The 15,433-nt window shown below is 48.7% G+C and overlaps 1 long non-coding RNA gene across 3 annotated transcripts in view; it reads left to right on the top strand.

The window, feature by feature from the left end:
• LOC132817455 (uncharacterized) overlaps positions 1-15,433 on the top strand; it is a 63,054-nt gene that overhangs the window by 16,157 nt on the left and 31,464 nt on the right. The window contains exons 2-4 of one of the 3 annotated variants that reach the window (XR_009644885.1): positions 6,602-6,794; positions 7,888-7,965; positions 9,881-9,995. This is a non-coding gene — a long non-coding RNA (uncharacterized LOC132817455). Of the gene's footprint in view, positions 1-6,601; positions 6,795-7,887; positions 7,966-8,950; positions 9,100-9,744; positions 9,853-9,880; positions 9,996-15,433 lie in introns of those variants that run through there. The other 2 variants (XR_009644886.1, XR_009644884.1) reach the window with 2 other exon arrangements.

Below are 15,433 nucleotides of genomic sequence, written 5' to 3'. Positions count from 1 at the left end.
GACGCACTGGTTCTCGTCGATGGAAGCAAGATGAGCGGATACTTCTTCGAAGAAGCTCGCTTGCCTCGGCCCGGCCAGGGGAGCGTAGACGTTCACCAAGTGAAGCACCGCGCCCCCCAGCCGAACCGTCAGGTGAAGCAAACGGCCTGGCACTGGCTCCCTGACCCCCAAGATCTCCGGCTGAAAATGCGGGGCCAACAGGATAGCCACCCCGCCAGATCTGCGGGTGAGGTGACTCATGTAGACCCCCCCTCGCCACTCCAGGAGCCAGGTGGCTTCGTCTCCCGGGGTAGTGTGGGTTTCTTGCAGGAAGCACACCGCATACCTCCCGTCCCGAAGGACCGAGAGGGTCTGGAATCTGCGCTGTGACTCCCTGCTGCCGTTGATGTTGAGGCTGGCTATAGTTGTCTCCATGTCGAAAGTATAGTGCAACCACCACCAGTACACACAGTTAAACTATATACATTTTTACTGGGAGGACGAGAGAGGGGCACAGAAGTCCCTCGCCCTCACCAGGAGTGCTCCCAGGAAGTTCCTGACTCGCTTTCGCTCATTGACGTCAAGCCCGGGCGCCTGGCGCGCAGCGTGGGCCGACCAGTAGACTCTTTCGAAGGAGCTCCAGCGGTCGAGCGCCAGTTGGGCTCTATCTCGGCGACTCCGAGTTTCCTCGACAAATTCCCGGAGTTCCTCGAGGGGGATGAGGGGGAGATCGGTGGGGGGCACCTGGGACTCGAAAATGTCGCTGGAGACTGACTCCACGTCATCCCCGGTGTCCGCCACCGATCCAGAACCCTCCTCCGGGAGGTCGCCTTCGGTCACCGACCCCTCCCCCACCGAGAGGATGGGGGCTGGTGCGGCACCGCCAACTGGCCTCAAACCTCCAGTGACCCCACCCCCAGGGTCACCTTCCGTATCTTCCTCAGCGCACCCCTTCCCGGAACGCCCCGAGTTCGGGTCGCCGGGCGGCAGAGGCTCGGGGCCCCGGTTGTCTCCCGACACCGGGACGCCCGGCTCCTCGGGGAAAAGGTCCTCCCCCAGGGCCAAGGCCCCCAGAAAAACAGTCTGGGAGGGAGGAGCGAGGATAACACCTTCCTCCCCACCACCGCTCGACGACCCAATACTGAAAAGAAGGTGGTCGCCTGCACCATGGCCCGTGATGGTATTAAAATCCTCCCCAGGGGCTGGAGGAGTTATGGCGGTGGAAGGCCCGGCTGTCGCCCCTGGGGGTTTGGGCAGGTCGGGCCATGGTGCAGGACAGTGGGGGTGGGGGTGGGGAGGAGGGGGGAAGGGGAGGGGGGAAGGGGAGGGGGGAAGGGGGGGGGGGAGGGGGGGGGGGGGAAAGGGGGGGGGGAAAGGGGGGGGGGGTGGCACCGCCGCCAGCACGCTGATGGGATTTCTCCCCCCTCCAAGGGCCAGTGCCTCTTCCCCAGAGCGACAGGGGGGAGTTTATGAGCCTTCTCCTCCCCACCCGCCTTGGTGGTCATGGGGCCCGAGGTCCCTCCCCCCCGCCTTTCCTGGAATACGATTGGCTGGGGGAAGGCAGGGGGCGTGGCCAGGGTGGGGAGGGTCAGCCGTGTCACTTCCTGCCCCACCCCTGGTATATCAGGTGATGGCAGGCGGGGCAGGGGCCCAGTTCCCTCTCCGGGGCCCAGAGACACGGTCGCTGCAGGAAGTGGAGCAGCGATGGTTCCCCCAGGTTAGTGCCAGGGGGTGGGGTGGGGCGGGGCTCAGTTTCTGGAGGAGGGGTTGAAGCCCCAGGAGTTTCCTTAACGAGGTGGGGGTTGGGGTGGGGGTTGGGTGGGGGTTGGGGTCGGGGTCGGGGTCAGTGGGACCAGGATCAGGTACGGGTTTGGGGGTTCGGGGGTCAGGGTTCCCGCGCCGGGGCGACGCTGGCACGGCCGCAGGGGCATTGTCGTGCCGGGGCGGGGCAGGTCGTGGGCTACGTGGAGGGGATGGGGAAGGGGATGGGGATAGGGTGGTTTCCCCGTGGGCGGGCTTGACGCGTAGCGTCTTTCTGGGCGCCTTCTGTCCGGTCGGACGCTCACCCCCCTCCCTGCCAGAGGCTGAGGTATTGGAAGCCTCCGGCCTAGCCCCCGAGGTCGGGGCTTGTGGTGTTGGCTTTGGGGGAGGGGGAATGGGTGCGGCGGCACCACCCGCAGCCGTTGGTGTGGGCTGGGCAGCTTTCTGGGTGGGGCAGTTTTTTCTAATATGCCCCACCTCGTGGCACAGGTGGCACCGCACGCCGTCCGCCGTCCAGAAGGCGCGGTAGGCCGCGCCCTCGTGGAGGATGGTGAAGGACCCCTCCGTGACCTCCTCCCGGGCCAGGCAAATGAATACCTGGCGTCGGAAGGAGTATACATGACGGAGGGTGGGGTCCTTAAGACCGAGCAGGAGCGGTTGAACACCTGACCGGATCTCCCCCAAGGTGTTGAGGTGGGGAAGAAGGAGCTCGTTGGCAATGAAGGGCGGGACGTTGGAGATCACGACTCTCTGGGCCGTGACCTCCAAAGGGTCGACTGGCAAATATGTCCCGCCCACAGTGAGCCCCCTCTCCACGGCCAGGTGGACCGCCTGCTCGGTCTTAAGAAAGAATACGGCCTTCCCGTACATGCAGGCCGCAGTGACGATGGCCAGTGGGCCGACCACACCAGCCATGGCCTTACTGCAGGCCTCGATGGTCATGTTGGGATGGGGATAGGCCTTGACCCCCATGCGTTTGGTCAGGTGCCTGAAGGGGGATGCGGTTGCGGCCGGGGTTGGGGCAGCCGAGCCTAAGGCAGCGGCTACCCCGGCGTAGGTCCGGCTGGGCCCTGCGACCTTCGGGCTCGCCATACTCCGTCGGCCCCTGGCAGCAGCGGTGGAGGTGGGCCTCTGGCAGTAGTAGTAATGGAGTCCTTGGGGAGGTGCCCGAGGCCAGTCACCCGAGGCGAGTCCTGGGCAGCGGTGGTGTAGGCAGGCCTCAGGCAAGTCCTCGGCAGGCCCTCAATTGCAGTGTTGGGGGCAGGCCTGTTGGGGGGGTCCCCAAGACAAGTCCCAGGCAGCCCCAAATTAAGTCCTGGGCAGCAGCGGTGGAGGTGGGCCTCAGGTCACAGCAGTGGTGGAGGCTGTGGGGAGTGGCCTCAGGCGAGTCCCAGGCTGCGGTGGTGGAGGCAGGCCTCTGGCGAGTCCCAGGCAGGCCCTCAGTTGGGGAGGGACTCCCAGGCAAGTCCCAGGCTGCGGTGGTGGAGGCAGGCCTCTGGCTGCAGCAGAAGTTGAGGCAGGCCTCTGGCGAGTCCCAGGCTGGCCCTTGGTCCCAGCAGTGGAGGTAGGCCTCAGGTCACACCAGTGGAGGAGGTTGTGGGAAGGGGCCTCAGGCGATTCCCAGGCTGCAGTGGTGGTGGCAGGCCCAGGCGGGGTCCCAGAGACCAGCAGTGGGAGTGGGCCCCAGGTCAGCTCAAACACTAGGCCCAGAGCACAAAGCTCTCACCTCCTTGTTCTTCTCTCTTCTCTCTTCTCTCTTCTCCCACAGGCACAACACTGCCACTGGTCCAACTCTTAACAGGCAAAACACCCGAGTGGCCTGTGACAAGCAGTGCCCTTCACATCAAAGGGCAATGCCGTGTGAACAAACAGTGAAGGGGAGGGCAGGGACTAAATCAAAATAGAGTTGGAGGGGGAAATGATGCACTCCACTCCCTGCGGTGCCCACCTCTCCCTGAACAACTCCAGGGTGTTGGTGGACACCGCGTGCTCCTTCTCCAAAGACACCCGGGCCCTAACTACATTTTTTTTTGCCTGTGACATCTCCTGTTTATTTTTTTGAAATTTAAAAAAAATTTTTTTTAACAACAGGTGTACAAATCTTTACTCAACTTCCACCACTGGGAAAAAAGGAAGCTCCCGAGTGGCCAGTGACAAGCAATGCCCTTCACATCAAAGGGCAATGCTTCTCCTGGTTATATTTTTTTTTATTATTTTTATCCCCAGCACCCGCGGTGTGTGTGTGCAGCTGTGAGACACAGTGAGAGACAAGGTGTACAAATCTTTATTCAATTTCCACCACCAGGAAAAGTAGGAAAACACCCGAGTGGCCTGTGACAAGCAGTGCCCTTCACATCAAAGGGCAATGCTGTGTGATCAAAACAGTGAAGGGGAGGGCAGGGACTAGATCAAAATAGAGTTGGAGGGGGAAATGATGCACTCCACTCCCTGCGGCGCCCACCTCTCCCTGAACAACTCCAGGGTGTTGGTGGACACCACGTGCTCCTTCTCCAAGGACACCCGGGCCCTAACTACATTTTTTTCTTTTTTTTTGTTTTTTTTTATATTATCTCCCACACTACCGCCTAACTGCGGTAGTGCTTATTTTTCTCCCAGCACCCATGTTGTGTGTGTGCAGGTGTGAGACACAAAGTGTACAAATGTTTATTCGATATCCACCACCAGGAAAAATAGGAAAACACCCGGGTGGCCAGTGACAGGCAGTGCCCTTCACATCAAAGGGCAATGCTGTGTGATCAAACAGTGAAGGGGAGGGCAGGGACTAAATCCGAATACTATTGGAGAGGGAAGTAAAACACTCCACTCCCTGCGGTGCCCACTTCACCCCAAAGAGCTCGAGGGAGGTGTCTTTGTTAGATTTTTTTTCTTTCTTTTCTTTTTTCTATTTTTTCTTTTTTTCTTTTCTTTTTCTTCTTTTTTTAACCCCACACTACCGCCTAACAGCGGTAGTGCTTATTTTCCCCAGCACCCATGGTGTGGTGTGTATTTGTGAGATACAGTGAGAGACGCAAAGTGCACAAATCTTTATTCAATATCCACCACCAGGAAAAGTAGGAAAACACCCGAGTGGCCTATGACAAGCAGTGCCCTTCACATCAAAGGGCAATGCTGTGTGAACAAACAGTGAAGGGGAGGGCAGGGACTAGATAAAAATAGAGTTGGAGGGGGAAATGATGCACTCCACCCCCTGCGGCGCCCACCTCTCCCTGAACAACTCCAGGGTGTTGGTGGACACCACGTGCTCCTTCTCCAAAGACACCCGGGCACTAACTACATTTGTTTTTCTGTTTTTTCTTTTTTTGTGATCAGACACTCCCCTTTTTATTTTTTTTCTTTCTTTTTTTGTTTTTTTTTTCTTTTTTTTTCTTAGGTGTGAGACACAGTGAGAGACAAGGTGTACAAATCTTTATTCAATTTCCACCACCAGGAAAAGTAGGAAAACACCCGAGTGGCCTGTGACAAGCAGTGCCCTTCACATCAAAGGGCAATGCCGTGTGAACAAACAGTGAAGGGGAGGGCAGGGACTAAATCAAAATAGAGTTGGAGGGGGAAATGATGCCCTCCACTCCCTGCGGCGCCCACCTCTCCCTGAACAACTCCAGGTTGTTGGTGGACACCGCGTGCTCCTTCTCCAAAGACACCCGGGCACTAACTACATTTGTTTTTCTTTGAAGGGGAGAAACTCCTGTTTATTTATTTTGTTTTTTCTTCTTTTTTTTTTTTTCTTTTTTAGCACCCATGGTGTGTGTGTGTGTAGTTGTGAGACACAGTGAGAGACGCAAAGTGCACAAATCTTTATTCAATATCCACCACCAGGAAAAGTAGGAAAACACCCGAGTGGCCTGTGACAAGCAGTGCCCTTCACATCAAAGGGCCCCATGTTTGTTTTTTTTTTCTTGGCAATGCTGTGTGAACAAACAGTGAAGGGGAGGGCAGGGACTAGATCAAAATAGCGTTGGAGGGGGAAATGATGCACTCCACTCCCTGCGGTGCTAACCTCTCCCTGAACAACTCCAGGGTGTTGGTGGACACCGCGTGCTCCTTCTCCAAAGACACCCGGGCACTAACTACATTTTTTTTTTCCTCTCTTTTTTTTTTGTTTACCCCCACACTATCGCCTAACTGCGGTAGTGCTTATTATTTTTATCCCCAGCACCCATGGTGTGTGTGTGCGCAGGTGTGAGACACAGTGAGAGACAAGGTGTACAAATCTTTATTCAATTTCCACCACCAGGAAAAGTAGGAAAACACCCGAGTGGCCAGTGATGAGCAGTGCCCTTCACATCAAAGGGCAATGCTGTGTGATCAAAACAGTGAAGGGGAGGGCAGGGACTAAATCAAAATAGAGTTGGAGGGGGAAATGATGCACTCCACTCCCTGCGGCGCCCACCTCTCCCTGAACAACTCCAGGGTGTTGGTGGACACCGCGTGCTCCTTCTCCAAAGACACCCGGGCACTAACTACATTTTTTTATCTGCAACCAGGCCTCCCTGATTGGGTCAAATTAGCAGCACCAATCAGGGAATTGACATTCTATGATGTGCACCTTGTTAGAATCATTACGCTCTCCACATCACACACCTTCCTGAAATGGAACTACATTGACCTTCCTTCATTGGTTTTGGTCAAAACTTTGGAATTCCCTTGTTATCAGCACTGTTAGAATTTGAGAAGCTCAGCAATGTTGCTCACTACCACCTTGTTGAGAGCACTTAGAGATTGACAGTAAATATTAGACATTGCCAAAGATGTTCACCTCCAATAAGCTAATGTAAAATGACAACAGATGGCATAAAATTGAGAATGTAGAAGCTCCAAGTTACTTATGTCTGCCTTACAGGAATACACGTTGTGGGAAAATTCAGTGCAAAGGTGGGAGTGCATTTCCAGTCCGAGGTGGACAGGTGAAGATTGTTGTCAGTTCTGTCAAATTTAAGGGTGTGACATATAATTGCAGAGGGATTGTTTCTGACCTAGCTGATGCCAGCACTCCAGACTTAGTTCATCAAGGAACCAAGTGTGGCAACAACAAGGTAAGACATTCACAGTTAACATAAAAGTAAATCAAACTCTTTGATAATTGACAGACTTCCCCTCTTTGCTGTCATGGCATTTCTTTCATCCCACTGTTGAGCCTCTGCTCATTTCCGTGATGATACAATCGGCAAAGCCATATCATCTTCTTCACACTGCTGTTATCTCTCCATCATTCAATGTTTCTCCTCCTGCAAAACCTTTCCGCTCTGCTCTTTATTGCCTCTAACTTTCCCCATCATGTATTTTGTGTTTTTGTCATTGCACAAATCTGACCAAGCTGGGAGAAAGTGAGGACTGTAGACGCTGGAGATCAGAGTCAAAACGTGTGGTGCTGGAAAAGTACAGTAGGTCAGGCAGCATCTGAGGAGCAGGAGAGGCATTCCTGATGAAGAGATTACGCTTGAAACATTGACTCTCCTGCTCCTCGGATGCTGCCTGATTGGCTGTGCTTTTCCAGCACCACACTTTTTGACTCTGACCAAGCTGGCCAAACTGCCATTCCAACATGAATTTCACAAAAACAAACAATTGCAGATTCACCAAGTGATTCCTCAGCTGGCAGCATTTCTCAGGAGTTCTCAGTTCAGTGGGTTACAGAATTAGAGGCAATCCCACTAAATATATCCAAGTCTTTGAAAATTTGACAATGTATTCCACGCGGCATGCATTTAGGATCACGTTCTGCTGATCAGGGACAGACATTTCAGTCTGATATGAAAGAATATTTCTGCACATAAAGGTTTTGAATCTTTGTAATATTCTACCACAAAGTACAAAGGAAGCACAGACATTGAGAATATTCAAGATGACCTCAGTAGATTTTTGAAACCTAAAGGAATCAGTTGATGCAAAGTGGGTTGGTGCAGTAAAGTGGGTTGGTGCAGTAAAGTGGGGTTGAGCTGGATGCAGAGCTCTGATGTTTTGGGATATGCAAAAGCCCAGAGGAATCCTTTGACCATTTCTTGCTTCTCGTTTTCATGGTTATGAGCTTGACTGGGTTTTAGTGTTCGACAATGCAGACGGCTCATTTTTGAAACTTTATCACATTGACACTGTGTTGACAACCATTGTTTATTTTCTATTTAACAGCTGTGTCATTATGCACAATGTAAGGATTTGGCTGTCTTTAAAGTAAAGGAATGTGACGACACCTGCAATAAAAAAGGGGTATGAAGTTAGTTTCTCTTATTCCTTGTTAGACTGATTAATGTTTTGGGGGTTGATTGGGATAACCGCATCAACTGCATTGATATAACTCGTTGAATGGAGTAAACATCCGAAGGTACTTCACAAGAATGCTATCAATACAATTTGGACCACAGTGCCTGAAAGGAAAAAGAGAAAGAATGATTGAGTGACAGTGAATCCAGACCTCAAGGCCTAGGACTATTGCAAAAATGCCAATACTGGTGCACTATTCTCTTATTAAGTAGCCTAATGTGGGCTACCTTATTACATGCTGTCTGAAAATCTGAATTTATTACATCCATTACTTCACTTTTATTTATGCTGCCTGTTAATTTTGCCACAAATTCTTGTTACTTTGTCAGGCAGAGTTTTCCCTTCATGAAGCCATACTGACCCTGCTCAGTCGTATTATGCATTTTGATACGGTGCCACACCTGTCAGACCTGTTGAGTTTTTCCAGCAATTTGAGTTTTTGTTTGATTGGAAACAGAGGTTAGATGGAGATGGTCATTTCTCAGATTAGAATGTAGTTGAAAATAGTGTCCCTGAGGGATCGGTGTTGGGACATTTGCTTCTTCTGATTTATGAAAACAATTCAGAGATGGCGTTGAGGAAAGAATCTTGACATCTATAGATGGCACCAAGCTCAGGAGAATAGTGAATTGTGAGGATGTTGCTGAGTGACTGCAGAGGGACACTGACAAGTTGGCCAAATGTGCAGACACCTGGCAGAGAGTGCAGCAAGTCAATCCAGGCTCAATGCTCCAACTTTGAGGGGAGTGCAGGAGCAGAGGGACCTCAAGGTTCACGTGTCTGATTCTCTGAAGGTTGCCAGGCAAGTTGAAAGAGTTGTAAAGAAGGGTTATTGGATCATTGCATTTATAAATAGAGGCATACAGCCTAAGATTTGTGTTATAAGGAGAGGCTGGATGGGCTGGGACTTCTTTCACTGGAGCATAAGAGGTTGAAGGGCGACCTTATCAAGATTGATAAAATCATAAGGAGTATAGATATGCTGAACAGCAAATGTCTTTTCCCTCAGGTGGTGGAGTTGAAAACCAGAGGGCATATTTTTAAGGTGAAAGGAGAAACATCTTTTTTGGGACCTGAGAGGTAGGTTTTTTCACACAGAGGGTGGATTGTCTGTGAATTTAACTATGAGAAGAAATGGTGGATGCAGGTAGTTACAATATTTTAATAAAAGATTCTGACAAGTTCAGGAGTAGGAAAGGTTTAGAGTGGTACAGGTTAAATGCAGGTATGTGGGACTAGTTTAGTGTGGGACTACGGTCAGTGTGGAGTGACTGGACTGAAGGATCTGTTTCGAAGCTGCATGACTCTATGACCTTGTGAGATCTTCATACCATTCACAGACATGCTATAACAGGGCGATAACATCTTCAGCATGTCCTTTAAAAGTACATCACGTTTTTGCTTCTATAAGTACAACCATCCACAAGCTTTTACACGTGAATCTGACAACCTTAGTCTGGATTATTTCCATTTACTTCTCACTTGGTTCTGTCCTTTTAAGTTCCCAGCACACTAACACATTGTACAGACTTTTATGAAAGAAAAATCTCATATTATTACAGCATCAACCTTACCTACAAATGCTGATGGTGAAAAATGCAATTTTTCTGTTTTTGTCTGCAGAGTTCCCACCTGCATGAAACAGCCACATTTTACCCCTGTTTATGAAAGCATGCATTCTCCCATGAACAATGTTCACAGTGGATGAATATAGTGGGTGGATGTTAGCCAGTGGCTTGCCTGAAGGAATCTGCAGTTCTGCAGACTGTCCTCTGACAACTATAGATATGACTGCAGTTTATATTTGGATTTACACTGGACACCATTTTCCAGGTGATTTTAAAATCTTTCATTGTTTCAGGTTTGCAACAACAGAGGTAACTGTCACTGTGATGTTGGCTGGGCTCCTCCATTTTGTAAAACCAAGGGTCCAGGTGGCAGCATTGACAGTGGGCCTATGACTAGAACAGTCAAAGGTAATCTTTTCAGTTTTTTATTGTGCTGAGGCTTTTGGTCACTTTTCTTAGTGTTTTCTTTGTGTTCCTCACCGGTATGTGTCCTCAAACTCAGGTTGCTTCACCATACCAGTCAGTTTTCACAATCGGTTAAATCAGTTCTGATTGTGCACCTCAGTATTTCTGTATGGAAAAATCTCCCTCAGCATTGACGTTTTGGTGACTATAACATGGTCAGCTTGGTGGTAGTGACTGTAACGCAGTCAGCTGGGTGGACAGCATAGAATAAGGGTTCCCTGATTGTGGCAGCTAATCTGGTCCAATCACAGAGCCCTGGCTGACAGATATAAACAGGAAAGTCAGCAATGCAGGGTGTGTAGTGAAAGTAGAAAATCCTGTAGCTCTGCAGGGTTAACCAATGGTCCAGATGTTACAGATGCTGACTTTTTGCTTTATGTGAGTGCACTGACTACAGAATGTTGTGGACAAGAGGATATAGAGTCATAGAGTCAAAGAGATGTACAGCATGGAAACAACCTGTCCATGCCGACCAGATATCCCAACCCAATCTAGTCCCACCTGCCAGCACCCAGCCCATATCCCTCCAAACCCTTCCTATTCATATACGCATCCAACTGCCTCTTAAATGTTGTAATTGTACCAGCCTCCACCACATCCTCTGGCAACTCATTCCATACACGTACCACCCTCTGTGTGAAAAAGTTATCCGTAGGTCTTTTTTATATATTTCCTCTCTCACCCTAAACCTATGCCCTCTAGTTTTGGACTCACCGACCCAGGGAAAAGACTTTGCCTATTTATCCTATCCATGCTGCTCATAATTTTGTAAACCTCTATAAGGTCAACCCTCAGCCTCCGATGCTCCAGGGAAAACAGCCCCAGCCTGTTCAGCCTCTCCCTATAGCTCAAATCCTACAACCCTGACAACATCCTTGTAAATCTTTTCTGAACCCTCTCAAGTTTCACAGCATCTTTCCGATAGGAAGGAGACCAGAATTGCATGCAATATTCCAACAGTGGCCTAACCAATGTTCTGTGCAGCTGCAACATGACCTCCCATCTCCTGTACTCAATACTCTGACCAATAAAGGAAAGCATACCAAACATCATCTTCACTATCTTATCTATGTGCGACTCCACTTTCAAGGAGCTGTGAACCTGCACTCCAAGGTCTCTTTGTTCAACAACACTCCATAGGACCTTACCATTAAGTGTATAAGTCCTGCTAAGATTTGCTTTCCAAAAATGCAGCACCTCACATTTATCTGAATTAAACTCCATCTGCCAATTCTCAGCCCATTGGCCCATCTGGTCAAGATCCTGTTGTAACCTGAGGTGACCCTCTTCGCTGTCCACTACACCTCCAATTTTGGTGTCATCTACAAACTTACCAACTGTACCTCTGATGCTCGCATCCAAATCATTTATGTAAATGACAAGAAGTAGAGGACCCAGCACCGATCCTTGTGGCACTCCCCTGATCACAGGCCTCCAGTCTGAAAAACAACCCTCCACCACCACCTTTGAGCCAGTTCTGTCTCCAAATGGTTAGTTCTCCCTGTATTCCATCAGATCTAACCTTGCTAATCAGTGTCTCATGGGGAACCTTGTCGAACGCCTTACTGAAGTCCATATAGATCACATCTACCGCTCTGCTCTCATCAATCCTCTTTGTTACTTCCTCCAAAAACTTTATCAAGTTTGTGAGACATGATTTCCCATGCACAAAGTCATGTTAACTATCCCGAATCAGTCCTCGCCTTTCCAAATACATGTACATCCTGTCCCTCAGGATTCCCTCCAACAACTTGCCCACCACTGAGGTCAGGCTCACTGGTCTATAGTTTCCTGGCTTGTCTTTACCGCCCTTCTTAAACAGTGGCACCATGGTTGCCAACCTCCAGTCTTCCGGCATCTCACCTGTGACTATCGATGATATAAGTATCTCAGCAAGAGGCCCAGCAATCACTTCTCTAGTTTCCCACAGAGTTCTAGGGTATACCTGATCAGGTCCTGGGGATTTATCCACCTTTATGCAGATATTGTGGCCTATCCATACTGTCAACTGGAAACTGAATTGGACAGGCCTATTGCAGGATATGCAAACCTATGCCCCATTGGGAATGATTCCCACTGAGCCACAAGTTATCAACAGGAAGGCGGCACTGCTTGTCACTGGCCACTTCGGTGTTTCTTTTCTTCCTGATGGTGGAAACTGTATAAAGATTTGTGCACCTTATGCCTTTCTCTGTGTCTCACATCTGCACTGGGGAAAAATAAGCACTACCACGGTTCGGCAGCAGTGTGGGGATAAGCAAAAAAAAAGGAGTGAAAAAAAACCCAGAAAGGTCGCGAGTTCTGCTCTTCCTGAGACCTGGCACTAAGGAATCTGGCCCAGTGTCAGGAAGTAGCCTGTGGAAATGTGCGGTGAATTCCCGATGGGATCTCAGCCTCTGTGGAGTTATTTATGGCCTCACTCCAAGTTCACCATTTACTGTTCTAATCAAATAAAAGGCAACAGCTCCCAAACTCCGCAGCTTCCACTGACCTGAAAGAAATGAGATAAGGAGGGCTGGGACCAGAAATCATTTTGCAAACAGTAAGGAAAGTTAGGAAATGAGTGTTGTCAACCTGAGAACCTGCACAGACCGATGAGCAGAAGGTTGAGAAGTGAATAGCATTGGATGGGTGTGAGGATATGGGGAGGAGATAAATTATTTGTTTTCAGAGGGCAAAATTGGGAGTTGGGCCAGGAAAACATTGGAGTAGCTATGGATGGAGATTCAGCAGTGTATGGGGTGAGGCACGGTCAGAGGCAGGTCACTTGACAGAGGTGAAAGACAGCAGTCTTCAATCTAAAAGGAATGTTGGGCCAGAAATTCCGTTCAGGCTCAAACAGAGCATCAAAGTTTGGTTCAGTCCAAGGCAGTCAGAAGGTGGCTGGAAGGAATTGGTGATGAGGGCTGAAGCAATGGATTCAATTGTAACGATGCTGCTCCTTTAACAAGTTATGTTGTCCTTAGTTTTTTTCAAAGGGGGCGTAAAGGCAGAGGTTCTGATATGTCTGGGCTTTTCTCATTGAGGACGCTTTTAAGTTTAAAAAAACAACACTTGTACAATGAAAAGGGAGTAGCCAGTTGTCCCATTTCAAGGTTTGGTTTGGTTTTAGTGAAGCAGTTTTGTTTGCAGTTGCTGGTCATGGTTTAGCTGGGAACCCAGAGAAGCAACACAGACCCCAAGAAGTATTCTCAAGCTGATCCTCTCTCACCCCTTCTGACATCTCACCTGTTCGAAACTGTGTTTGATCTTAACATTTTTTTTTACCGGGGGGTGTTTATGGCAATGTTATAAGCATTTGGAAAAGCACCATTAAGTTATGATAGAGTCAACTGGGTTTTCAGATAGTTCTGTTATTCTAGATTTGGATTTGTTTTGTTTGTATTTTAAATAAAGTCTGTCTTGTTTAAAGCTGAATGGTTGGGTCAGCTGCATCTCTCCTGGAAGATCCATCTCCACCTGCTGCAAACAACTCCAAGTTAGGGCCTGGGCTACCGTCCTGAAACATTTCCTGAAGCGTCTGGCCTAGTCCATAACAGATGGGGGCTGTTTGTGGGATTTGTTCTGTCGTTCCAATTTGGGATTAGGGGTTGTGGACTTGGAGGTAGTGAGTGGTAGGTGTTAGTCTCTTTTGCTCCTGTTTTGAATTCAGTTGGTTTAAACAGTGTTTGGGAAATCAATAGCTCTTTCAGTCACTAAGAGGTTTCTGGGGTAGAAGAAGTGACTTTGTGTGCTTTCCAAAAGGTGAACTCCGAAAAGCTGCTGGAATTGTCACTCAATCTGGAGTTGAAGCTGACTCCATCTGTAAAGAAATGAGAGATAATTACAGCAATAGCTCAGCTTCTGAACTTGCTGGAAATGCCTTCAGAATCTTTGGAAATGGCTTTTAACATTGTTCAAGATATTCTAGGATTTGAAGATGCTTACTAAATTTGCCAAGAAAGTTTGGAAAGCCAGAGGAAGGATATAATTTTAAAATTATCAAACAGGTTAGAATTGGGCTTAACCAAGGACAAAAGGGAAGCTGAAATGATCATGGAGTGGGTTAAGTGCTTGGGTATATCCGAGAAAGAGAGAAGTGCGGTGGAGTTAGAAAAACTCAAGTTGCAATTAAGGCAACATGAGTGAGGGATTAAAGAGAAAGGAAGAGCCATGTTTGAAGATAAAGAAAAGGAGAGAGGGTGTTTAGCTGCACAAAACAAAGGGGAGAGGAAGTCCCGAGCAGAAGAAAGGGAAAAAATGAGAGAGAGACACAAAAGAATGGGAGAAAGAGAGAGAACTTGAATTTCAGAAGTTGCCACTTAGACAGGAGTGGATGGGAATAAAGACTGAAGGTAAAAGGCAAGATTCTTGGCAAAGTGGAGGAACAGAGGGACTTTGGGGTCTATGTCCAAGTTGCTCCCCAAGTTGATGGGGTTGTTAAGAGGGTGCATGATGTGTTGGCGTTCATTAGCAGGGGATTGAGTTTAAGAGCTGCAATGTTATGATGCAGTTCCATAGAACTCTGATTAGACCACACTTGCAATATTGTGTTCAGTTCTGGTTACGTAATTATAGGAAGGATGTGGAAGGTTTAGAGTAGGTGCAGAGGAGGTTTACCAGGATGCTTCCTAGACAGGAGGACTTGTCTTATGAAGAAAGGTTGAGGGAGCTAAGGCTTTTCTGATTGGAGCGAAGAAGGATGAGAGGTGACTTGATAGAGGCGTACAAGATGTTGAAAGATAGAGTGGATAGAGTCACAGAGATGTATAGCATGGAAACAGAGTGGCTATTGCAAGAGGACATAATTCTAAGGTGATCGGAGGAAGGTTTAGGGAAGATGTCAGAGGTAGATTTGATACACAGAGAGTGATGGGTGCGTGGAATGCACTGCTAGCAGTCGTAGCAGAGTCAGATACAGTAGAGACATTTAAGCGACTCTCGAATAGTCACATGGATAATAGTAAAATGTTGGGTATGTAGATTAGCTTGATATTAGGGGAGGATAAAATGTCAGCACAACATCAAGGACTGAAGGCCTGTACTGTGCTGTACTGTTCTATGTCAGCTTAGTGAGGGAGAGAATGAGGAAGAGCAAACCCGTGGTGACCCCAGGCCCGGTGAGGCTCTGTTTAAATATAACCAAGCATTGCCTAACTTTGATGAGAAGGACATAGAAGCCTTTTTCATCTCATTTGAAAAGGTGGCAAAACAAATGCATTGGCCAGTGACTGTGGGTTTTGTTGATCCAAACAAAATTGGTATGTAGAGGTAGTGAGGCATTCACATGACTATCAGAGGAGGGATCTGGGGAGTATGAAGAGATGAAGAAAGCATATGTGTTTGTATCAGAAGCCTACAGGCAGCATTTCAGGAATTAAAGGAGACACCTGGTTAAACAT

The sequence above is a fragment of the Hemiscyllium ocellatum genome, chromosome 1 (assembly GCF_020745735.1).
Source record: "Hemiscyllium ocellatum isolate sHemOce1 chromosome 1, sHemOce1.pat.X.cur, whole genome shotgun sequence".
Taxonomy (NCBI): domain Eukaryota; kingdom Metazoa; phylum Chordata; class Chondrichthyes; order Orectolobiformes; family Hemiscylliidae; genus Hemiscyllium; species Hemiscyllium ocellatum.
The sequence above is the reverse complement of the archived record's forward strand: the minus strand, read 5'-3'. Positions and strand labels throughout refer to the sequence as shown.